Here is a 26,633-nt window from a genome sequence, read left to right on the forward strand (position 1 = left end):
AAATAGATTAGAGATAAGCTGTTATATGACGCTCCTTAAAACGTTTGTTTGTTTGTTTGTTTGTTTGTTTTTTAGATGTTCTACAGGTACAGTTAATTCTTGACATTTCTGAGGGGACCTTACTAAAGCCAAATCTACATAACCACTTATCAAATAGTGTACACCTACAAGTCAGTATCTGATGGGTCAGTGAATAAATGAAAACCTAGAGACACTAGGAATTTTGACTTTTGTTGGGAATGACATAACTGCCTTTGATTTTGGGAGAGGACTGAGGGTGAGGGCAAACAATAGTCTCCTAATTTGATTGAAATATCTTCATAGTATATAAAATATGTATTACATGAGAATTGTATCTAGCTAACTAAAATAATTTCTGTCCAGCTTGTTAATATATTCTGAGTCTTTTGTTTGAAAGAATGTATGATTTATTAATATAAACAGAAATTGTTTGTGACTGTTTTGGTATAACTATGTATATATAAAAATATATAGGAGGTGGGTATAGCTCAGTGGTAGAGTGTGTGCTTAACATGCACAAGATCCTGGGTTCAATCCCCAGTATTTCCATTAATATAAATACATACATATATGCATGCATACATACATAGAAACCTAATTATGTCCCCCCCAAAATAATATATATAGTGATATTCCATAAGAATCATTTCCTTATCTTTAAAGGCCTAAGAGGAGGAATTTTTTATAAAACATAATGTTGCCTTTGATTTAAAACGTAAGCCGTGTGTGTGTGTGTGTGTAAGTCACTGTCACATGTAATTTATTTCTTTGAGCTGAGATGTATATATGTATTTTAAAGATGGTATTTCTTTCTAAATAGCAAAAACTCATAATACTATGTTAGGCATTCAAATCTTAAGTTTCAAATGTTTCTTTAACTCCATGTCCATTTTAACATTCTTGGTGCCTTCATGTTTGTGACATTTTGCAGCAGGCTTACAAAATCTAGGTAAAGTCTTCATGGTATAAATGATTAAAAAGCAGATTGATGTAAAAATTTATAAAATAATTCCATCAACTTAGCAACTGTATTTCAGCCTTTAAATATATCAGAAAAATAATTTACTTAGATTGTACTTTCCCTGAATTTTACGTGGAGTTATTGCCTTTTTTTTCTGGGTGAAGGAAAGGATGCTGACAAATATGTTATGAGAGTTGTTACACTGTTAAAATAGCCATGACCCTAAAATATGAAATGAGATTAGTTTTAATAATATCTCAGGTTTATTAGAATGATTTCATTTTACTGTTATCAATCTTTGAAGAGAAACCCTGCTTGGAAAATACTGTAGTTGTTCTATTGGAGATTTAATGTTTGAGCTCCCACTTGGGAAAGCTGGCAAAAAGATCTCGTATCTTTTTGAGTAGGCAGTCATGCAGTCTAAAAAAATGATCTGTTTAGATCCCACATTTAAATAATCTTGCAGATGTCTCAAGCTAATAGAACTTTCAAAAGTTGATATATAAAGCCAGAATCTAATTGATGTTTAAAATTGAACTATAAAAGTGAAGGAAGCCTGATTTTCTTATTATTTTATACATGCACACACACACGCACGCACGCACGCACACACACACACACACACACACACATATATATATATATAAATATATATATATATATTTTTTTTTTTGTCCTGAGTGAGCTACATGGAATATGAAGGTTACTTGGTGATAAATCAAAATATGTAGACTGATGGTTTAGATCATTTGGTTTAAATCAGTGGGTCTCAAATCAGAACCTGGAGACTTGCTAGGAAATTAGATTTTCAGACTCCACCAATCTAGATGGTTCAGAATAAATTAGAAACTGAATCAGAACTGAGCCAGAAACTCTGGTTAGGTTCTAGGAGCCTGTGTTTTAACAGGCACTCAGATTATTCTAATACATGTTGAAGTTCAGAACCACAGATTTAGATAGTAAATACTAGCAGATCGATATGAGTCTAAGAATCTGGTGATGGTGTGAATAATAAAGGGTTTAATTATGACTTATCTTGGTCCAGGTTTACCTTTGAGTGGCATAGTAGCTGTTTGAATACTAGGCAAAGGTAGACTTCATGTTATATCATTAAATGTATTAATAGATTCACTTTATTTACGGTGAAGATTAGATGTCATAAAATCTATTTTATGCCTGTGGGCAAATGAATATCTCCAGTTATACTCATTAAGTCTTGATTTATAGAAGACTCTCAGGTAATGTCTTTTCCCTATGTTAAATGGATTATCTGAGCACATTACTGACAATCTCTCTGTTCTTTCTCTCTCATTTCCTACAGTTTTGGACTGGTGAGAATCTTAAGATCTATGGTTAATGAATTTTCTTTTTTTCACAAAGTATTAATAGAAGAGACCTTTTATAATTTTTAATCAAAATAACCTTGACTGTGCCAAAGCATAGAAAGGAACACTATAGTTATCACAGAGTCATATGTAGTAGATTTTTTAAAAAGTAATTACAGCCAGGGGCCTTGAGCATAAATACATCCTTTGCATGGCCCATGGAAAAATGCACTTTAAACTTAAACTGCTGTGTGTGATAATGCTTAGTAGGTGGGGTGGATTAAGGTCTTCCCCTCAAGATCAACACAAATAAATACAAAAGCAGAAAGCAACCTCAAAAGAAATTGCTAACATTCCATTCTCGTGAGATTGAAGTTCCTCTTATATAGATATTTCTGTTTAGTTTCACCGTTGCAAGATAAACCACACTTCTCACCCCTCCTCTTCCATAAGTAACTGGACATGTTAACATTTTATATGTGATGACTTCATTTTCATTTAAATGATTTGAATATTTCTGTATATCATAATTTTGATCTTTGTGTATCTGGTAATGAATGTTTAAAAGTATTTTACAGTGTTCCTAATGTCTCATAATAGAGGCTATTCTTACAGAGAAGAAAGTTGGCACTGTTCATCGGAGTTGACCATTCATCAAATGTATTTTACTGATTTATTAAGTTACCGATACGCAAGTAAAAAATAAAAGAGATGGTTTGACAGTCTGATTTTATAACCTTGACAGCACCTGTTTTCACAGTTCTTAATTTGGCATTGGTATTAAGGTAACAATTTTTGAAAAAAATTACTGAAAATCTTTAATTTGAAAGTATAACATTATTAGATAGGTTATGTGTAATTACAAAGACTAATTGCATTTTAACATTCAGCCAAAGTTAATTTTTTGAAACCATTTTCTTGGTGAAATTTAATTGGATCTGTTAATCAGTTTAGATACAGCTGTTCTAAAACACACAACTCACTGCATATATAATATATGAGGCTGCAGATTCAGGTCTCTGACTCTTAAAAAAAAAAAAAGTCAGTTAAGTATTTTATAGGGATGTCCAGGAAAATAAAGAGTTTATTCTTGGGAGATAACAGAGGATTTCCCCTTTGAAGAAAAGTAGATTGTACTTTGAGCCTATCCTTTGGGATGTTTGTTTGAAATGTTAATTAGAATAACTGGTTTAGCAAGGATTAGGACAAGAGCTAAACACTGCTGACAGCAAGATATCTTCTCTTGGGAATCTTTCTGTTTCAATAACTGTTGTGGTGTTTAAAATGGATAAAGCTACTGCATTCTTGCCAGGAAAAATGTCCCAGAGACGGCACAATTTCTGAATGTATCTTAATATTGACTGTTGAACCAGAAACATTTCATTTTTTAAATTAATCATGTTTGAGAAAGTTCCAAAATTTAATAAACCAAAGAGTGCATTTCACAAATTCCTTTTGATTCATGATGTTTGTATATCTGGAAGTTTCTGCACCTGAGCAATGGCATCATTTTATAGAGTTATTTTCTTTTTTCTAAACTGTATCTGTGGAGACAATACTTTCTTAGTTGCTGAAATTCAAATGTACAAACCCTAAAAGCAATACCAAATACTTAATTATCCATTAATTCATTTAAAATTCTTGAGACTTTAATATGGTCCATGTATTAAAAAGTACACACATGGACCCTTATGGGGTTTATACTTCAGTGAGGGCATCAGTATAGTCCTAATATGGTGTGATACATGCCTGAATGGAAATAACTTGAGTGGTGCTATCTATGTATATAGAGATATTTCTAACACTTTTTGAGAGGCATCAGAAAAGGTCTTCTGAAAGAGGTGGCATCATGAATGAAATATAAAATCTAAGTAAGAATTAGCTAGGCAAAGAGGGAAAGGAATTGGGGCATGGAATAGAATCATCTTAAAGATCAAAGGATCAACTTTATTAAGTCTATGTCAGAGAGAAGGTAAATCATATTACAGGGAACTACAAACATTCAGTCTTACTAAAATATTGTGGTCAAGAAAGGAAGAATGATAAAGAGAATTCAAATCATGAGGGTCTTGTTAGGGAATCCAGAATTCATCTAAAAGCAATGGGATTCCATTAACATATTTAACATAGCAGAGGATGTCATGCTAAAATCTGCATTTTAGAAGAGCAAACTTTGATTCCATATATAAAGACCAGAATGAAGATGAGAAATACTGGTGACAGAACGTGCTGTCAGTATACTTTTGAAGTACACTAGTTGAGAGATGGTGATGTGGTTAAAATGAGTAGACACAGTGATGAAAAGGAAATAAGTAGATGGTAGTATGTAAGAGATATTTAGGAGTTGAAATCAGGAAGTCTTGTTAATTACTTTTGTAGAGGCTTAAAAATAATTATCAAAAGAACATGAGACCTATAATCTGCATGAAAATGTAAAACCAAATCCCTTTGTTTATATATAAATTATAAAATGTAGTTTATATTTTAAATGCATACACACTCATTTAAATAGTATTTCAGAAACTTCTTCCTTAGCTGACAGAATATGTCGCTAATGAGAATATGCAATACTTTTTAGTCTTTTTTGTTTGTTTAATTTGGGTTTATTGAAGTATCGTTTGCAAACAACAAAATTTGTCATTACTAGATGTATAATGCAATAGATTTTGACAAACATAATTAAAATAATCAAATACAGAACATTTTTTTACCTTCAGAAGTTCCACCGTGCCCCTTTGGAGTGAGCATTCTCACCCATCTTGTCCCCACTGCAATCTTTGTTCTGATTTCTCTCTCTTTAGTTTTGCTTTCTCTAAAATGTTCTAAAATGGAATCATTCAGAGTATGCATTGTAGTCTATGGCCGTACCACCCTGAATGCACCCAAACTCATCTGATCTCAGAATATGTGTTGCATTTGCCTTTTTAAAATTTACTTAGCATAATGCTTTTGAGATTTATGCTGTTGCATATATGCTAGTTTGTCCTTTTTTATGACTAAATAAAATATATTCTATTGTATAAATGTAAAAATACTTTATTATCTTTGAGTGGTTTCCTTTTGTATTTCTATTATCTGTCTCTGTATGTAACAGTTGGATTTCATCTTACATATCAAATGATAGAAGACGTTAGCTTTACTCTTAATGCCAAGATAACCATTAAGTAGAATATTAGACTGGAAAGCCTGAAGACAAAACAAACCCACATTTGGGAAAAATTTACTAATTCCTTTTATTTAATCAGATAAAATTTTCTCTCACTTCAGGTATCTGTCATCTATCAAGCTAGTTTGTGGAGCAATCTGAAGTTGGTGCCCCGTATGAAGTGTTTATTTCTGTGAAAGAAAGGTGAGTATCTTTGTAATAACAATGTACAACTTTGAAGCAGGCTTAAGGCAGACTAGTGCCTTTTCCCATCTGTCATTTTTGCATCTTGAGATAAAGAAAATCTCCCACATTATTAGAACACACATTAGACAAGTCTCATGAAGTTATCAACTATCCAGTGAACCCAAACTGAAAGGAAACTCGATTAGTAGAGATTGGAGATTGGATGGGTGTTTTAAAGAAAGATGGAATTGATGGTTAGAGCCAGTTTATGATGTGGGCTTCTAAGTGTGTTCTAGTGCTATTCACTGAAATAGAAAAATACAAGGACAGAAGATTTAGGTGGAGATGATTAATACTGTTGTGGAAATACTAAGCTTTAAATGGCTCCTGAATACATGTGGGGAGTAGGCAGCAAATAGAAATACATAAGAACCTGGAAGTAAGGGGGAAAAAAACAAACAAACAAACTAGGCTTTATATGTAAACTTGAGAATCATCATCATTAACATCACTTACATACCATGATATAACCTAATAACTATGGAAAGATACCAAATACGGGCAAATAATATATATTAGCAAACCAAATATAGTGAAAGAAGAAAGAAAGAGAGGAAAGGGTATGGAAGAGGCAGGGAAACGTGGCTAAAACTGAACACTGAGGTTCGCCATCTCCATGTAGTAAGGCTTAGGCTGAGTGACTAACTAAAGAATGGATGCATAAACAAATGAATAACCTATACAAGCTAATGGTTTGCAACTCACCTAACTGGTTTGACAAATGTGGCATGATTATTGACCAAAGGGACTTCTGCAGGTCTCCCACTGAGAATTCCTTGGGACTCCTTCAAAGCCAGTGTTCCTGGCAAACATCTTGGGGCTTCAAGACACAGACTCAGGGCAACTGTGCTCAAAGGTGGAGCTATATGAGGAGTTTGGGTTATTCATTTGTCTCTCCTGTGACCCTTGATGCTTGCCTGCATTTTCTTTCTTTCCCTGCTCTGTTGATTGCCTTTAAATAAAAGCCTCATGTTAGTATGCACTGTGGAGTCTAGTAAACCCTTTCAAATTTCAAACTGGAGAAAAAAATATGCTTGATTCTTACCCCCTTCACTGTTAGGCAAAGGAAAGGAAACCCTTGCTGGGTCAGTAACTTCATGGCAGATACAGGCAGCTAAGATGACGTTTTCCTGGGTTGACAACAAATCCAGGAACTTAGTTATAATCAGACAATGATCAACACCAGAACCTGACTGAATTTTTCGTTGTCTACAATCTTTCTCCACAATCTAGCTTTTGCTCTTGCCAATCGGAAATAAATATATGTCATAGTAATTTATACTCTTCTGGCTTTCAAGAGTTTGATAGCAACATTAGTCTCTAGAATACTTTATGGAATGTATCATTCTTTTTTTTTAATTGAAGTAGAATTGACATATAACATCATACTGATTTCAAATGTACAGCATAATGATTGAATATTTTTATATATTTTGAAATGATCATAAGTGCACTATAAGGGTAGTAAACATCCATCACCTTCCTAGATACAAAAAAAAATGTGATAAGGACTTTTAAGATCTTAGCAAACTTCAAATATGCAATACAGTGTTACAAACTATAGGCATCACTCTGACTACAATTGAGTGAAGGAGGTCAAAAGATACAACTTTCTGGTTATAAAATGAATTAAGTCTTGGGGATGTAATGTATAGCATGGTAGTTTTTTTGTTTTAACCTTTTAAAATTTTAATACATGAAGCTGATATTTTGGATGGAGCTATTAGATTGGTAATGCCTTGAGCAGACTGGAAAGATTCTGTATCTGACTAAGCCAGCTCCTTCCCCACACATTAAAAGTCTCATTTATTTTTGTTTACTATCTTTGTAGGATGAGAAGATATTTTTCATGGGCTTTCACTTAAGTCTTTTTACAATATGGCCTTTCAATCAATAGCTCAGGCAATCAACATAAGTCATCTACCAGTAACTAATTTTATTTACTCCTTCTCTACGTGTTGAAACTGGGGAAGTAAATACCAAGGTTCTACAGCCCCACTGGACCCACTGTGGGATGACTTAGGCATGATCTTAACTCAATACCTGACCTCCTAAGTCCTCACTCAGGTCAGAGCATCATCATGTTGTTTTGGATCTCTAGGATTCAGGGTCTTTCAAAGACAATGCCCAATAACTCACATTACATTTGTTTACTAGCCATGCTCTAATACGGCCTAATTCTGGAAATCGGAAATAGGAAACTCTGGGAGAATGGAGCAAAATGTCAAGTTATTCCTCTGATCTATTCCAGGCCACGTCAACAAACTGAACCAGGAAGAGGGCTCTGGAGCTGTAAACTTTGCTGAATTACTTAAGAGTGAGATATCATGAATTTTTAAGCTACAAATAGTTCAGTTTATATCTCCTAAGAGCAAAAACATTCTATTAGACAACCAACATGAAATTTTCAAATTCAGGACATTTGTTAATTCATACAATAGTATTATTTAATGAATAGTCCATAGTTAAGTTTTACCAGTTGTCCTAACATAGCCCCCCTCCTCTGCCTTTTATTTTTTAAAGTTTGGATCCAATTCCAGAATTATATATTGCATTTTTTTGTCACGTGTCTTTAGTTTCCTTTAACCTGAAAGAATTCCTCAGCCTTTCTTTATTTTTTTGACATTGAGATCATTTAAGAATATAGATAAATTGAACTATTTTAGAATATGGGATGTTGGAAAATCTTCCATAATTTGTGTGTGCCTGACTGTTTTCTCATAAGCAACCATACTGTAATTAGTAACAGAGTGGCTGAATCCATTATTCCTATTTCTCTTGAGCATTCGTTGTCCAGACTTTATTCTCTACAGTAAGGCAGGAAAGTTCTGACATTTCAACATTAAAAAAACAGAAGCAGCCGCTGAGTCCATTTATCAATCAGCCTACCTGATGGATTTTTCAAACCAGTCCCCGATTATTGAGCTAAAATACTAAAGTGATTCTGAGTTGAGGATACCCCATCAATAGACTTGACACCATCAGGCTCTATTCTGCTTGCCAATAGACACTTACTTGACAATAGATACTGTAACATTTTCTGCCAATAGGTCAGTAACACAGTCAGTATATAGGCTGTCCCTTTTAGTAATTATCCTCGTGTTTCTCTGTCTGGGATTTGATGGGCACTGATTCTCATTATGAGCTTGTAGTCAGTGAGAGGTGGTAGAGGTCAGTCCTGAGAAGAATTATCAGTTTATAAGGAAACTGATTAAGGCCCAGTCATTGAAGCTCTTATGCAAGGGAATAACCTTTCTTCAGAAAATTTGTGTTTATACTCATACCTCTCATCCCAATGAAACATCACCATTTTCTTCCTTACCTTCTCCTGTTTCATCATTGCATCTCCCTTTGTCTTCTGACCTTAGGTTTATCAGGACCTTAATAGCATTCTACCCATATAGATTCAGTGAATCTGAAATTATCCCTCAAAAGAAAATCAAATCATGAATATTATAAGTTATACTGAAACACTGAATTTGTTTTACTTTGGCAGAATTAATAATTACCCATTTCATTATTAGTAGTTCAACATTTGAAGCATTTGAAGGCGAATGATGTCTTTTATTGTGTATTCAAGAGGAATTCATTGTTTTTTAAATGCCTAATCAATGGACATTCTTCCTTAAGAGTTCCAACCTGAGAAATTTATCAGTTGGTATAATTGCAGTTACTTGTGCAATCTATTTAACTTTCTGTTATAAAATTTATTACTATTTCTTCGAAGATAATCCCCATGTTTTTTATACCACAAAACCGAAGAGCAGAGTACGTCATCAATGATGTCCACATTTATGCAGCTCCCAAAGATAAATCAAAACTAAATTAATGTTTTCTTGATAGTGCTTGCCCTAGCAGAGAGGACACACAGTGGTATGTGTTAAATTTGGTAACTTCTGTGGAATCAGCCTACTTATGTCTATATCTGTTTGGCTATTTTCAGTTTAAAAAGTTAACCCTTTGAACATATAATAGGAAATTTTTTTCATGCTTAGTTGAGTAAGAAATTTAAAAGATACTTGAACAACTTAATGACCAAAACAAACAACAGAGGCTTATACTTTGAATTAGTTGGATTTTTTAAATTCTTTAAATCTTACAATAAAATTGTTTGATACATTATGGCAAAAATGATTTTCTAAAGGTGAGTAATTTTCATATAACAATGAAATGTTCTTTTTCAGTTTGATAAAATTAAACCATAATTATCAATATGATTCTCCAACAAGTATTTAGAATAATTATTGGGCAATTAAAAGTTTGTGATCTCCTTTTTTCTTCAGATAAATTAACATTAAAATTTAGAATCTGGGCATTTAAGGTATCTTCACTGTCGTAAGAGAAACCAGCCATAGTATGTAACTGAGAATAGCTAATTATTAGAAGATTTAAAACATGTTTCCAAAGAAAATGGGGAATTTGTTTTTTAATATACAGTTGTGTGATCTGTTAAAAATACAGTGGTGTGATCCCTGTGTAGTTATTACAATAATAGGTATCTATGAATCCATTAAAATCTTAATTATTAATACCAAAGTTTTGAAAAGTGAAAAAAGGTAACATTAGAATAGAAGGGAATACTGAAACAAAAGCTAAAGGTTAATGCTTTTATGAACAAAAATTTCAATATATTGTAAAATGCTATTGAAACACGTAAATATCTATTTCCTTACAGTTTGGATTCCAAAATGGGAGCCACTTAATTTTGACATAGGCCTAATTTGTAAATATTTACTACCACTGTTTTTATATAAGTATTGTAACAATTTATGAACATTTTTAATAAAATTCTGTTGTATAACACTTCCAGTGTACTGTAAAATCTCCTCTGTAGGTGAACTAGGTTGAACTAGGTTGAATCATATTTCATTTTAGTATTTAGTCAGAAACTGCAAAAGATGAAAATGTTACACTTTGCACAGTCATATATTTATATAAATGTTGATAACAGGTAAAATTACAGATATAGATATGGAGATGGGTATGGATGCAGATATAGAGAGATACTAGCAGTAATGCCAAGTCTGGAGTCAGAGATGAGACTTTCCTTACTCACAGCAGTAGTAGTGGGCAGGGTAACATGGCAGCCTGGGTCTCCCCATCTTAGCACCCTGCCCCTGATGTGATGAGGGACACATAAATAAACCTACACTTACAGCAGGATTTTTCCATAGGATAAGGATACAGATAAATACATTTCTGTGCTTACAGAAGACAGCTGTCTCCCACTCCCCTCCTGAAAGAGGAAAATAATTGTAATCTTCTCAGTATAAACAGATTCTCTCCTCTAACAAAGAGGAGTAAGATCCTGGGTCTAAATCCTTTGAAATTTAAATAAATCCCTTCAGGGGAGAGATAAGGTAAACCTCTATAGTCTATGGTTTACAACCCAGGGTTTTATCCTTTTTTAATGTAAACACATAGGAAGATACCTCTTTAAACTCCCCTGAGGCCTAGAGGCTGTTCCTTCACCCTTTCTGTTGACCAGGTCTCCACCCTGGAATGCAGCCTTTTAGTTGGTGGAAAGGTTAAGGAAAGGTTTATCCTCCTTTAGGTGGGGTAATAAGGAGACAAATGGCATCAGATCTGATACTCAAGGCATGTAAAAAGCAACTGTTTCTGAGGGAAGTAAAACCAAATATTTGCTGTCTTCATAGCATATCAATTTCCACGTCTCAGGAGGCCAGGGCTTTGCAGGAACACTGAGAAATACAGGGGAAATTTATCTTCCCACATTACGGACCTTTTTATGTTTTGTGTAATAGCCCTATTTGTATTGATCTGTGAATTCATGAGCATGTAAAAAGCATAAAATGTCTCAAGTCAAACATAATCTCTCATGACTTTCCAAGGATTAGCTGGGTAGAATATTTATGCTGAGAAAGGCTACAATAAGTTATTTAGACACAACTTTTTATTCAGTCCAAATTGACTTCTATCAGCAATGACGGAGAGACATCATACCAACTCCTGAATAGATAGAATCTACCTAGCAGTTTACTTCTCCCACTAGTTTGATTTTTTTTTTAAAAGATCTTTGTTTATTATGGCAATTTAATTACATTATTCAGGTTGATTGCTAGGAATGAGATATTATTGTTTTGAAGGAAGGAAAAAATGAAGGAAGGAAAGAAAAGAGAAAACCTCCCTGGCAGCTAACAGCTGACAAGCGACAGCAAAGAGGAAGAACTAGGCTATAATATTCTCAAGCAAACGTAAATGATCTTCACAGAATATCAACAAAAAGCAGACAGGGACACTACATGATAGAACAAAGATCAGGTTAGGACATTCAGTATTACTAAATAAATATGCTTTTCACTCAACTAACATTAAGAGCCACTATTTCTTTACCAATGACAATTCTAGCCCTATTTGTGCTTTCTGTCTTTACCTAAAATGTGTTGCTGTTAAATTATGAATTACCTAATCTTCCTAAGAGAACCTATTTATGAACAAATCTAGTTTCCTTAAATTCTCCCTCAAAATGACTCCATATAAGTTCAAATACTGTAGCAAAAGCCTCTCATCTCCGTCTTACTGTGATTCCCCCAGGTTCTCTACCATGTGTATTTTCCCTGCAAACTAACAAAGCAGACTCTGAACATAGTTATGTTTCTGCTGCTCTTGTCTGTCAGGGTGGGGTCAGGTGGGATAGTGGTGGGGAACATGGAATACCAGGGAAAATAAACAACAAAATTAAAGATTCTGATATGAAAGCATGCTTAGCACGTTCCAAGAAAGGGAAGAAGTGCACATGACTGAGACAGAGATAGTGATGGAGAAAGCAGTAAGAGATGAGATCAGAGAGCTAAGCAGTGACCAAAAAATAAAACAAACAAACAAAAAACAGGTAGAGCTTTGAAATAATAATGACTTTGAATTTTACTCTGAAGTAGGGTGTAATTTGAGGGTTTTGAGTAAAGTAGTGATGTCTATTATAAGTTTAAACAAGATCAAACTGCTCTATTCATAATAGTGTGAAAAGAAGCAGGTTTATAATCAAGGAGATCAACTAGGAGGTGATTGTGATGATACAAATGAGTTGGGCCAGGTTGTAACAGTTGTAATGGAGACATATTTAAAGTGTAGCCAACTCATCTGTATCAGTTTTATTTCCCATTTCCCAAACCATCAAATGTTAATTAGTGTTCTCATTTTTTGTAAAGAAAATATTTTAGAGAGAGTCATGTATTTTAATATGTTTCTGTCATATTGTTGCAATTAACAAGAAATAAGGATAAATGCTTCAAGTTAAAAAAAAAAACTCTGAACGATTTAGTAATGTACCATCAACTTGTAATAGTTTCATCTTCTAGAACCTTTTTGATCAATATTAGTCAAGACTTTTAGCTTTAATATTGCTGTCTTGAAATTTGTTTTTATGGGAAAAAAACTAAAATGACTAGTAAATGCTGAGAATTGACCACCTGTCTATTCAGTAACTTTGTCCTTCAATGGTGTAGTAAACTTTTGTTCACTTACACAAAATTGTCTTAAACTTTCAAAGAATGTCTTATCGCTCTTGGATAAAATAAAAATGCTTAGCATATCCTACAGGATCCTTAGCCATTAAGTTCCAATTTGCTCTCCTGGTTTATCCTCAATAGTCCATGACGGCTACACACACTACCATCATCCACCCTGCCCTGCAGGCCTCTTACCTGCATTTTTCCCCTTTCCAAAAAGTTCATGCCCATTTACAAGTTTATGTCAAGAACATATTTTTGTTGTTTAAAATAAGATTATCTAAACATTTTTCAGAAAAATATTATTGTTGAAGTGTAGCAAAAATATATCACATAGGTCACAACTCTTAAGTGCACGACTTCATTATAATTTTACAAAGTAGACGTATCAGTGTAACCATTACTCTGATAGAGTTGTAGAAATTACCAGCACCCTGGAACCTTTTTTTAATGCCACTGGTCAGTCTGTCCCTCCCTCAGCCCCCAACAAAGGTTCTAATGCCTATTAGCTTTTGTGGATATAAATAATGTAAGTAATTGTTGACTATTTAGCTATAATAATATCATAAGCAATTGGAGAACAACTATCTGATTGAACAGAATCAAACTGTATAAATATAGGTGTCCTTGTTCTCCTCAAAAAAGAAGCGACCACTATAACCTAATGTTACTTTTTAGTTCTTCCAACAAAGACAAGGCTAAATCCTAAACATAACTCCTATCCGTGAAGTTTTCTCTCATTGTTGGTAAAACTCAAGTTATCCAAAGACAAATACTGTGTGATATCACTTAAATGTGGAATCTAAAAAACAAAAACAAACAAATATAACAAAATGAAAACAGACTCAAAGATACAGAGAAAAAAAGGTAGGTGGACTACGTGAAGGAGATTAATAGGTACAAATGTCCAGTTGTAAAATAAGTAAGTCTTGGGGATGTAATATACAGTATAAGGAATATGGTCAGTCATAGCATAATAATAACTTTGTATAGGGACCAATATTCACTAGACTTATTGTGGTGATCATTTCACAATGTATGCAAATGTCAAATCGCCGTGTAGTACACCAGAAACTGACATAACATTGTACATCAACTATCTTTCAATACATAAATATATATATATATATATATATGTATGTAGTACATGAGAAAAATAGTGAAGTTACTTACTTCCCTTTCTTGGTGGTATTTAGAATACTGTATTCTGATCTGACTTTATGCAGGTAACTACTTTGTCCTTGCGAACCATTACTATTGTTTAGTTAAAACAATTATAATTCTGAAAAGGTCTTTTTAATTTACTAGTCGGCTTAAAGAGGTTACATCTAGCAGAAGTTTTGTAACTGTATTTCTCATGTATTTTACTTTATTTGTCAGCTTAATTTGTGAAAAAATCTTGACCTTTAACTTTAGCTAGATAGTCACAACTCCTTAAGGAAAATTCTGAGTGAAAGCTTAGCTCTGAATTGTGCACTGAAGGTCAGTTGATCTGGAATGTGTTATATCAACAAGCGGATTTCATATGCAACGTTTAAAAATCCTTAATGAAATGTAAAAGTATCCAATTATAGGAATACAGTGTTGTACAAAAAATATTTTGATTTCATATATGAATTCACTTTCTATGCAATACTTTTACTTTGGTTTTTTGTTTGTCTTTTTCCTATATGTATTCAGGTTTATTACTAAAAAGGGCTGATTATTTAAAACATCATTAATTTTTGAATTATCTCTGATATTTTATCTTGGAATATCCCTTTATTTGACAAATTTATTATATATGACATGACAGCTATGATCTCAATCTTTTGATAGGAGTTGTTGATTCCATGGTAAAAACTGTTTCTTGCTATATGAAGTTTGCCTTCAAGAAATAATAACATATAAATACAACTAATAATAAGCAAACAGGATGAAAATTACAGGTACTATCAGAAATTATGTTGTTGAAATTTATTCTATTTGTCTACTATGTTGCTTTATTATATGTTAAATTAAAAAATAAACTACGATTTTAGACAGTATGAAAAACATGAAATAAGAATCAAAATGAAGGAGCAGGAGAGGCAATGAAATACAAAATAAGACATTAGTCTAAAAATACATGTTTTCTATACTCTAGTCTTAGGATTAACACTTACCAGACAAGAGAATCTGAAGAAGTTATTCAATGCCCTGAGAGCCAGTTTCTCAATTTGAAAAATGAGAATACATAATAGTCCCATGAAATTCATAAGAGAGTTGTAGAGTTGTAGATAATCAAGTGAAATAATGTATATACAGCTGCTCTGTATACTAGGCATTAAACAAATACAAGAAGTTAACTTAAAAGTTGGTTCTCAGAAATGCAGTGTTCACATTATAGCTATCATGAGTTCCACTCACTTTCACAAAAGACTTTCCCTCTTCTAGTATAACATTCATTTTCACATGCAGTGCTTTAGGCTTACCCAACTGCAAACTAAAATATGACCGATATCAAAATCAGTTGTATACTTTTATTCTGATACACAAAAGTTATTTTCAGTTTTCATTTTAACTCACACATTCCCCGAAACTGATAATGTACAAGGCTCAGATATTATTACTGGTGACACTGACTTGTCAGATAAATGGCATGTCAGTTTTCATTTATATTTCTGAATGCCTGGCAGAGAGTGACAGCTGCACAGAGCTTATAATTTGATGTCACATTATCTCAATGAATGGAGCAATTTCCATAGGAAAATACATTTGAAATTAAACATTGAAAAGCCAGATAATGTTTTTACCAATTTAAAATGAGACTGAGCATTACAGGAATACATTTCATAGTTCTGACACAGTGTTTGAAGAAACAGGGACTGGGTAACGGAACAATTCAGAGAGATGGTAAGCACTCCATTTTTACTGTGTTAGAGCATTAGATATATTAATACATTTGAACCACTCTCCAGTCTAAATGATACTCTAGGTGCCACATAATGTGATTCTTTTTGGTACTGTCATGATTAAATTCCTTTTACTATTGGTCAAAACTGACTTTTAAAATACTTAATTCTATTTCATTTTGTTTTAGACTTTTTTTTTTTCCCTATTAGTGACAAAAGCATACTCCTCAAAGCTGTTTATTTCTTCTGAGATTTCATTCAAGTGTTTCTTGAAGCTGATACTATGCAGAGATGTTATCACAGGTTGTATAAATGTAGCTAGAAAAAAAAACCCCACAAATTGATATTTAAAACAACTATAAAAAGTATAGCTAGTTATGCTAGATAGGTGGGTGATTGTGAATGGAAGTTTCTCTAAAGTGAAGAATACAGGGAGGGGAATCTGAGGCAAATATTTGCTCATATCAAGAAACGATTGAAATTTTAAAGCCTCTGCTAGTTCTTTCACACTGTTAAATGATTTAAGGACTGACATAGTTGACCTTATCATGACTCTGGTGCCTTAATTTGTTTTCAGATAAGGAAATATGGACATTGAGTTGGATACAGGGTAGCAAATCAGTGGTCCTCATGAAATGAATAGAGTTCTGAATTTCAGGGAAGAAACCCAAGAGAGAAAGAGTAAAGGCCTGCATCTTTATGGAGAGAAGGTGGAGGGAGGAAGAGAGGTCTGAAAAGGCTAAGTAGCAAGATCTCAAGCCCTTTGCCTAAAGAGCAAGTTAATTTGTAGTGTCTGAGGTGTAGGAGAGAAGGATTAGCAACACACTTCTAAGAACAGATGCATGATGTGTTAGTGGCTTACTGTTCTATGCTTCTGTACAATTCCTCCACTAACATAAACCTCCCTCCATTCAAATTTTGCTGCAAAAATACTTCTGACATTTAGTAGTGTTCTATGGAAATCCAGAGGGGCTGGTTCACTGGTTGTTCCATATTTGTTGGCTAACTTACATATTTAAAAATACTTGTTCCAGCTTCAGTAGGCAAGACAGGCAAGAGGAAGAATTCAGGGAAAGTATATCAAAACAAAGGATAATTAGGATAACTATAATTAAGCCTCTGAGATCCCTAGAGATTGGAAGCAAGGCTGGATTTCCATTTTTTGTGGGGTAAATAATCAAATTTTATTGTCTTGATATGAAGGAGTCCTTCAAAATGTCTGGAGTATCTGGAGACATCTGAGCAGCTTAGTTTATGTAAGCAAGATAGTGTCACCAATAATCTGTGGCGGAGATGATTCAAAGATAGTTACATGTTAAGTCACCACCTTTTTTCTTTCTGAATACCTTATGTACTTTTTTCTAGAAAATATCTCAGGATTAATGTAAGAGGATAGATTAAGCATGATTTAAATCTTCATATCAAATTCATGTAAGCATATATTCTGAAGCAAAGACTTAAAAATCAAAATAATCCAAAGACACAGATACACTTTCTACGTAAGTTGAAACCCCTTAACCAAAGCATTGCCATAAATTATTTTCTAGTACACCACTTTTGCTTTCAAGTACCTCTGATCCTTGACTTTGAATAACAGTTTTGGGTATCATCCCATATTAAGTCATGATAGCTGGTAACCATAGACAGGCAACAATCAATGGCTTCTTTAATACAAGTGTTTATATGGCTATTATTTTCTGATCTCTCTGGGGCTGTGTTTATCATAAATAGAAAAGAAAAAAATATTTTGTAACTAGAGTTTTAATGATAAAACCAACCAAATCACCAAAGAACGTGGACAGAGTGTATATATCATTTTTTTTTTCTTCTGCAATTGCCACTTTCCTCTATAATCCTTCCATTCAATAATGTGGAGTGGACCTATTCTGTGTCTGAAAGACAGCAATGATCCAAATGAATAACAATCTCTGCCTATCAAATTTACATTCTAGTGAGGCAGAGAGTAAATATAATAAATAGGGGAATCCAAGTTGAGAAGTAATATGAAAATACTAGCAGGTTAAAGGGATTTTTGGAGCCATTTATAATTTGGGCCATATTGACATTAATTAGGCTTCTGTTTAGCACAAGACACCATTAAAGAATGAAAGCGCAATGCATTAAATAAGATAGAATATTTCAATAACATATATATCTGGATCAATCATGCTGGTTGACAATAAGGATCCCACTACTGGTTGTAGGTAGAGTGCAGATATCCCTTGGGATGTACTCACAGTGTAACTGTTTAAACTTCCACTGAGATCGTAATCTGGAATATGACAACTGTCCACTGTGATGGTTTCCCAGTGTAAAGGGGATGTACTTACTGGTAAAATATTTCAGGCATTTGGGAAAGATAGGTAAAATAGTAATTAAAATAGCTGTGGGATTGGATGGCTATGTTGGCTATAGTCAAGGCTTTGGAGATAGACAACAAATGAGAATGATTAATTACCAATTTGCAGTGAAGTATGAATTCCAAAGCACCCCTTAGGCAAAATATAAAGAGGCTCTCATCTTGGGCAGCTACAAAGCAGAAAAAGCATGAATCAGGTCTAGGAATAAGAGTAACAGACTACGGAAGAAGCAGGGTTGTCAAATTGTATGTCTGTATGCCAACGGAAGGGCTCTAATTTGGAAAGAATGGGACCCTCAGATATGGAAGAGGGCATGTGGGTTGATCTTGTTTTTCCACTTATTTGGTCAATGGAATGGGAGCAGAAACAAGGGTATATATTTGAGGTTAAACTTTGTCATCTCTTTTTTTCCACCAGTGCTTTTTCTTTTTCTTTTCCTTCTGATACAAGAACAGAATGTCCTCAATGGTACCTGCTTCTCCACCTTGGGAGATGGAATGGAAAACATTGTGGAACAGTGAGCAGCAGTCATCTCACTATTGAGAAATAATATTTAGTTTGTTTGTCACCACAGAATAACTAAAAATGCTGACCACTGAGGAAACTATCTTAGAAAATGATTACACCCAGCAATTTGTTTTCTGTTTAACGTGTATAAAATATGCATCTATGAACTAATCATATGACCAGACTAATCTTTCTGAAAAATCACTTTCCTTTGTTGTTTTAGGATTTCATGAGGATAGCAGCCTTTCTTATTTATGACGATATTTTGTTTAAACTGCAAAGGACCGCTAAGGACTAGGAAAAAAAACTGAGGAATGGTAAGCTCAGACTACTAATAAGTACTTCAAATATTTTCTCCTCTCTTGATGAATAGTGCACCTGCAACTTCTCAACACTTGGCAGTTTTAATTTTGGCCTTTTCTTTTCTTTTTTTAAATACAAGTAATGTGCAGCAGTCAAGGGAATTGCTGCCAAAACAAAAATGCATTGCTGTTAAATAGTGGATACAACCAGAAAAAGTAAAACTCTATGAAATGCAACATATTTTTAGTACAGAATGGGACACTAAACAAGACTATCTCTTAAGTTTCTTTTCATTATGTTGACAATATGTTTCATCCCTTTATGTTTCCAGTAACATTTTCATTGCTTTTGAAACTGGGAATTTAAGGTTGAAATAATTAAATTATTTTAGTGATAATTCACTTTATTTTTAGGGAGATATTTCTTCTGAAAATTGCCATAGAAGTCTATTCAAAGAGTAATCAAATTGTTTCTCAACTGCTAACAGTATAAACTAAACATCTTTGATGGGTATTATTTTTATAAAACCTTGTAAATAATTTGATATTTAAGTTTGCTTTACTATTCTTTGAAAAATAAAGTGATGCCCAGAAAAATTGCATACTTACTTCTTTAGACCACAGCCTCTTAAAAGATAGTAGATTTTTTAAAAAACAAGAACAACAGAAATAAAGATTTATACACAATTTACCTACAATTTTTCTTAGATTTCTCTAACATCCTTGACACAGACACACACACACACACACACAAACAAGCACACAGACATGACACATACACCTAAACACACAAAGTGAGGCTTCCGAAGATGCCCTCTTTATGTAGAAGGACCCTCATGTTAAATGGGGCAATAAATAATTATACTTCATCAAGAGCACAGCAAATAATTCAGGATAATTTGTATTTAATAGGACATGTATATGATACAATTAGGAAATGGTAGAGACAAAGGGCTCAATTTTTCATACTGCTCTTACTTCATGTTGTAAAAGAGTCTTCTTGAAGAATCAATCATTTCTATTTGGAAATAAAATTTACATTTCATTTTGTCAATGGCATTCTCATAAAAGAACAATTGTTGCCTTTTTAAAATGAAGTATTATTTAAATATTTCCCACCACATTCTTTTGGATTAACTTTCTACTTAGTAAGTAAAATAATTAAAAAAGCAATTTTGATTCAGTAACAAGGAAATGAGAAATGTATGTTTCAGATTTTAGTTTTAGTAGATACCTATTTATGACCCTTATAGAATTAGACTATTTCTCATTAGAACAGCTGTAGGCTGAAAAGACAATGAAGATATGTATACTTCAGACTTTTTAAAAAGTCGGTTAATGGCTTTTATTTAGTGTATACTTACATTAAGCACTCTAGAGGTAAGACTATCCTAGAAGTATGTTTAAGAATTTTGTGTGCTTGTTTTTAGCATGCTCTCTTTCTAGAGGAATTGTGCTTACTCAAAGCATTCTAAAATTTTCTTTTGAATTTGGTATTTAAAAAACTCAACTGTTTTACCAATGGTAATATACCCAATGCATAGGTGAGAATACACTCATTCTGAGTCAGTGTTTTCACACTTACGCAAGAGGTGTTTCTACAAAAGCAGTGTAAACCTAGAACAGAACATGCCTGGAAGCAAAGGCACTACAGTAGTTTTTAAGAAAATATATAGACAAAAGGAACAAGTGTATATTAATCAAGTGTCTTTTTAAACAGACAAAACAATATTTAGTCATCTTTAATATTAATGACAAAAAGCTTTTATCTGGCTAATAATATTTATTGAGTTCCACTAGGAAGTTTCAACTGCCAAATATTCCCAGGTGTTTATTGACTGTAAATAATAACTAATCAAATGACAAAAGCTTTGGAATTCAAAGCTTTTGATTAAGCAAAGCAAAGTAAAGCAAATATATAGCACTGTGGTCCTGGAAGGAATATTAGTTACAATTTCATCTATATTATTCTTTTAACAATAGATGAAAATGAGAGGCAGAAAAATTGAATGATGCTATGTCAAATAAATTGTTACTATAAAATCCAATTAAAATTTAAATTTTGCTATTTCCCAACTTACACAGTATATGGACTTACTCTGTAAAGCTGAGGTATCTAAGAAGGGATTTCATAAGGTAAATCAGTATATTCTACAGAGCATTTCCACAAATTAATTGAAACATTTTATGTGCTATTATGCACATGTAAACATCTTATTGAGGGCCATATACACATAGAGATGATAAATAATTCATCATTATCCCACTGCTACTGGTTTAGAAAAGTATATAAATACTAGTAAGAACTTTCTGCAGGCTGTATCACCTCTGTGTATGGCAGAGAATAATATACATTTTTATGCTTATTTTTCATAAAATATTTTAAAGATAATCAGTTGGAAGTATTCACCACATTTCTTACACATAATATTACTGTCATAATGTTTATAGAAAATTTCTAGAATTTTGATGATTATAAAATTTTGTTTCACTCCTAAAATTAAGCAAAATTTTATTTTTACTAATGTAGGTTTTCATTGTTTGATAAATAAAATTTGCAGCAATGTAAGTTGCTTAAATCTGAAATTCTGTTTTTCTTTCTTTGATAGGAAAACTACATTTAAAAAAATATATCCAACAAAGAACAGAATTGCACTTCAGATCATGCTCAAGTTGTTAAAATTTTATTTCACATAAATATATTAATAACACAGGATTAACCTTTTTATATAAAATAAATAACTAAAGCTCATTTTAGTTTCAATAAGATAAATTAAAATACTTATTAGATTAATGTTTCAAGTTGAAATTAATACTTCGAATGTTTTTTTAACTATCTTTTTAAAAAGAATCAAGATTTTACATTAAATAATCTAATTATTTGACAAATCTAGATTTTTCTCACTTCTATTTTTGTGATTGATTTTTGAACACTGCATATTTCAAGTGAGAGAGAACCAAAAATGTTAGGATATGTATTTTTAGCATAATTGTCTTTCCCAGTCCCTCTATCAGCTAAGTAGTGTCTTCTGTTTGTCCAGTAGATTTCTCCCCATGTCCCATCTTCTCAAGAATAAGGATTCTTGCTTCCTAAATTAAGAGATCAAGTCTTCACTGCAAGAAAAGGGGGAAACAAGTGGAAAAAAAATGAAATTATTCATGGCTAAATCTTGGGACAAAAATTGAAATTTTGCTTAAGAATAGTTGCAAAGAAATTGGTGCATTAAGAAAGGTATTTTAAGTGTTACTCTACTGTATAAGCTAGAAATCTTTTAGTGTTCTCAGAGAAAGGTAAGAATTGAATAATTTCCTAACTCTTTGAATAGTGTGTTCCATGGACTTAATACCAGTCTGAGACCACATGCATTTTAGGATTTGTAGGTATTATCCAGCATACATTTTTGTGACTTTCAAGTCTTACGCACCATTACATTGAAAATAAGCTCATTTTCCAATTATTGCAAATAACAAAATGCCTTCATCGTGCTTTGCTTTTCATATTTTTATTTTTATGCAATTAGTCAGTTAGGCATCAGATATTCATTGAATACCTACTGTGTGTTAAATAGACTAGTTTAAAAGACCCTTATGGGAGTTAAATATTTTAAACACATACGTGAGGTAAGAATCCTCCTGCTTTGAAGGTTGATTCTTCTAATTATTTTCATCTTTTATTTTTGTAAGTAGATTTTATAAACCTAAGAATTTACCTATATTTTCCCCAATTCTAGTAATTGAGAACTCTACCTTTGCAATAGGAATCTAACAATATGATTTTTTTCTGAAAAGTTTATAAATTATATTTTTATAAGAAATTACTAGCAGTCATAAAGTCATACAATGAAAGTTGTAAGTTAGTTGTCCTTAAAACCCACTTGTTGGAGGTAATATTGAGAAATTTTTAGACAAAATTGAGAAAAAAAATGAAAAGAAAAAGCCTTGCTTCTGGCAGCTTGGTTATTGTCCGAGATCTACCAAAATGAAGGGAGTGATCTGGGTTATCAAATTGATAATGTTATCTGCCTGTGCAGTACACTTAACGGTTTTCAGAATCAAGTTAAATATTGTAGATGAAAGAGAGGAGTTAATTAACTAGACTGGTATCCATTTCTCTTCCATTATCAGTGACACACTGGGAATGAAAGAATGTAGATAATGAGATTTAAATGCCTTGTAAGCACAATGATAATGGTCTTATATACAGACCAATGATGTTTATTAGAAGGAAATTCTTTGACTGTGAAGTGCTTCTAGTTTACAACTGTTTTTGGTAAAAATGAAACAAAATTAGAATCTATGGAATTCTGGAAAATGCTATATAGCATGTGAAACTAAACATAAAGTGAAGATATGTCAAACACTTGAACATAAAGTGGAGATATGTCATATCCTAGAATTCTTCTCGTTGGATGAAGTGACTTGCACACTTGTCTTTGAAAACTCTTCTATTATACTTGGCTACAAAGTACTTTTAAGGTGGAAAAGAAAACCTGGGGGGGTCACACTCAGAAAACCTGACATCCCTCTACTTTGCCTACACCTCTTGATTTCTTATATTCTTGAATTTATTAGTAACACTTGATACTCATTTATATGAGTCTGATTTAGCAATCCTATCCTTTGTTTTAGCTCATTAAAGAAAACCTTAAATGCTAAATAAAATTTGAAGCATTAACATTATATCTGGTTTGTAAACCTCCTTCAGTTTTAAAACAACAACAAAAAACTTTTTCCTTTCCAAATCATAAAATTGCCTATGACAGTACTACTGAATATTTTAATTAAAGAGATCATATTGAAAATTCAAAAATGAACTAGAAAAGAAATGTCACAACACTTATCTTTATTTTCAGCATCTTACTTTTTCAGACTTTGTTCTGATTTCTTAATGAAGCTCATATTCTTGACAACCAGAGATTTGTAATAAGAAATAATTATTTTAGGAAATAGAGTTAGCATTGAAACTTGTGCTTTAAAAAACTCAAGTCATCAACATTGATGAAAATGATCAATTTGTATTTTCTAACGGAAAATATGCAAAGGATTTTTCAATTTGAAAGGAACTATGGAGTGACATTGGAAATAGAAGTAGTAACTATAGTTGTGGAGGTATAAAAGTGAGAACAGTAACGAAAAGAAAACCGGTGAAGGACCAATAAAATTAAATCAAAATAAACACGTAGAATATCTGGAGATTCATCAACCCAACTTGATGACATAGCAGTAGATGACAGGCTGGAATGTGTTAGAGCTATGACACAGAAGTTGATTAACATAAATATAGGACTATTGCTAGAGATATTCTTGAGTAATCTTCTTGCAAACAGTAAACTTCTCTAACACTTTATATTTGGAGACACAGGACAAACTTGAATAATTATTTTCCAAAACTGAGTGAGGTATAGAAACAGACAACCCAGGCAGATAATATTTGGAAAGCTGTATAGGTAATGTTTTCACTGTTTGCTCATGGTTAAGACAGTCCCCAGTTATCAATCTTGTGTTTTGGAATAAGACTTCTCATGTCACCGAACTGTACTGACTTTCCATGATACATCAAGGAGAAATGAGGTTTCTGTACATTATTGAAATGGGAACTGGCTGTGGAGAAGAAATAAAAACATCCACATACATGAACTTCAGCATAACTATGATACAGCTCAGGCTAAATAATGTAATCATAGGAGCACCAAAATTTAAACAAGGGACATGCAGAGCAACACAAAACAAGTTTCAATTCAGTTCTACATGCCAACAGATCAATTATCTGAAGATAGCATCCTTCAAGATTCATTTTCCGAATTTTAAAATAATCCCCATTTTTTCAACTTTTTTATAGGCTCTAACTTCATGTCCTTACAACATGCTAGTTCCTTTAATTTTAAAGATTAATCAAATTCTCTCAAAAACTATGGCACACATAAAAGTGAACACAGAACTTTATCTGTGCCATTGAATGAGTCCAGTAGCAAAAGTGTCCTTTTTTCACAGCAGTAAGGTGATATGTCTGCTCCTCCAAAGAATAATCGTGTGTGTGACTTTAAAGTATTCATTGTCTATTTAATTTGTTTGATGAGAATGTTAATGGTTTTCCTATTAAAGTACATTTTTAAACATAAGGCATGATTCCACCTGTTTGCCCTTCACTGTCTCCTATTTTCAATCTTTTCAAACACTGTGCAGTATTAGATCAATTAAATGCCATGATGGACTAATAAGTGGCATTTATCAGGGCTCATCATACTTAATTATAATACTGTAGAACAATTACTTGGTCATTAGCTTCTTGTTCAATGAAGCCTCAGATTATCTTTATCAGAATTTCTAATACAGGCATGCAGCAGGATATGCTGACAACATACACTTCCTATAGGAAATCATTGGCAGAAAACACTGGGCAGTTGCTGTAACACTATCCAGTTGCTGTAACTGAAGATTTAATATTTAAATACTCAAGTTAAAACTTTGCCTCTTTTAGAGGTCTCAGAGCAATTCACAACTCCCCTTTTCAACTTGCCCCAGTGGTGCTTGTCCGTGGCCTGTTACTACACAGGCATCTGTACCACAATTGCAGATATTACTCAGTTGGAGATTTATAACCTTTGCTAAAATTATGATGCCTGTTTCAATAAGTGTATCTCTTCAACCCTCGGTTGCAAGATACAGGCTTCTCTCGTGCTCATATCTCTGTATGTTCCTCTAATTTTCAAATCAAAAGTTTTATCGTATATTTTTATGATTGAGATGTAGTATCCATGAACGGTGAACTTTAAAACTGAGACCCAAATTGTAGGCAAGATCTGAAGTGGCTTCCCTTGCAGTCATTTGTCTGGATAAGAGGTGTTAAAATAAAATAAAATGAAAACCAGGCTTGAAAATCTTCCAAGCCGACAAAACCATTTAAGCCACTTAAGAAAAACTAAATCTAGCTTATTTTATGAATTTAAGTGAAACTTAGGTTATCTCTTGTAAATGCCCCTAATAATCATAAAAGAAACTTAAGTCATCTTCCAAGCATGGTATAAGATAATTACTTTTAACCAATCTCATATCATCTTGAAACCTCCATTGTAATAACCAATCATTGTAAAGGTTAAACAACTTCCTCATTTTCATGTTATAAACCATCCTGTGAAGTCATGACTCCGAGCTTCATACCAGTTTTGAATTTGAAAACTCCCAATTCAAGAACTGTTCTTTTGTGTACAATAATCTCATGCTAAATACTTTAGTGTTTACTTTTTCTAAATTTTTGACAGAGGTATGAAAATGTGCAGGGTTTTAGTTGGACAGGATGCATTTACCTTGGAATTGCATTGCACACTGTACTCTGACACTATTAGTATTAGCAGCACAGTTGCTGTGCATGTTCGTGATATCAATAATGGTTACTTGCACTAGATTTTCTTCGCTCCAAGATTAAA

The 26,633-nt window shown here is 32.9% G+C and overlaps 1 long non-coding RNA gene and 1 other non-coding gene across 8 annotated transcripts in view; both read left to right on the forward strand.

Moving 5' to 3' along the window:
* The window catches only part of LOC135323329 (uncharacterized), a 430,798-nt gene that overhangs the window by 70,800 nt on the left and 333,365 nt on the right, over window positions 1-26,633 (forward strand). For all 7 annotated transcript variants that reach the window (XR_010384767.1, XR_010384770.1, XR_010384765.1 and 4 more), the window contains exons 3-4: window positions 5,575-5,656; window positions 19,131-19,224. This is a non-coding gene — a long non-coding RNA (uncharacterized LOC135323329). The remainder of the gene's footprint in view (window positions 1-5,574; window positions 5,657-19,130; window positions 19,225-26,633) is intronic.
* Window positions 498-570, forward strand: TRNAV-AAC (transfer RNA valine (anticodon AAC)). The gene has a single exon. It is a non-coding gene; the product is annotated as a tRNA-Val (tRNA).

Source organism: Camelus dromedarius, chromosome 2, assembly GCF_036321535.1.
Source record: "Camelus dromedarius isolate mCamDro1 chromosome 2, mCamDro1.pat, whole genome shotgun sequence".
In the NCBI taxonomy this organism is placed as follows: Eukaryota; Metazoa; Chordata; class Mammalia; order Artiodactyla; family Camelidae; genus Camelus; species Camelus dromedarius.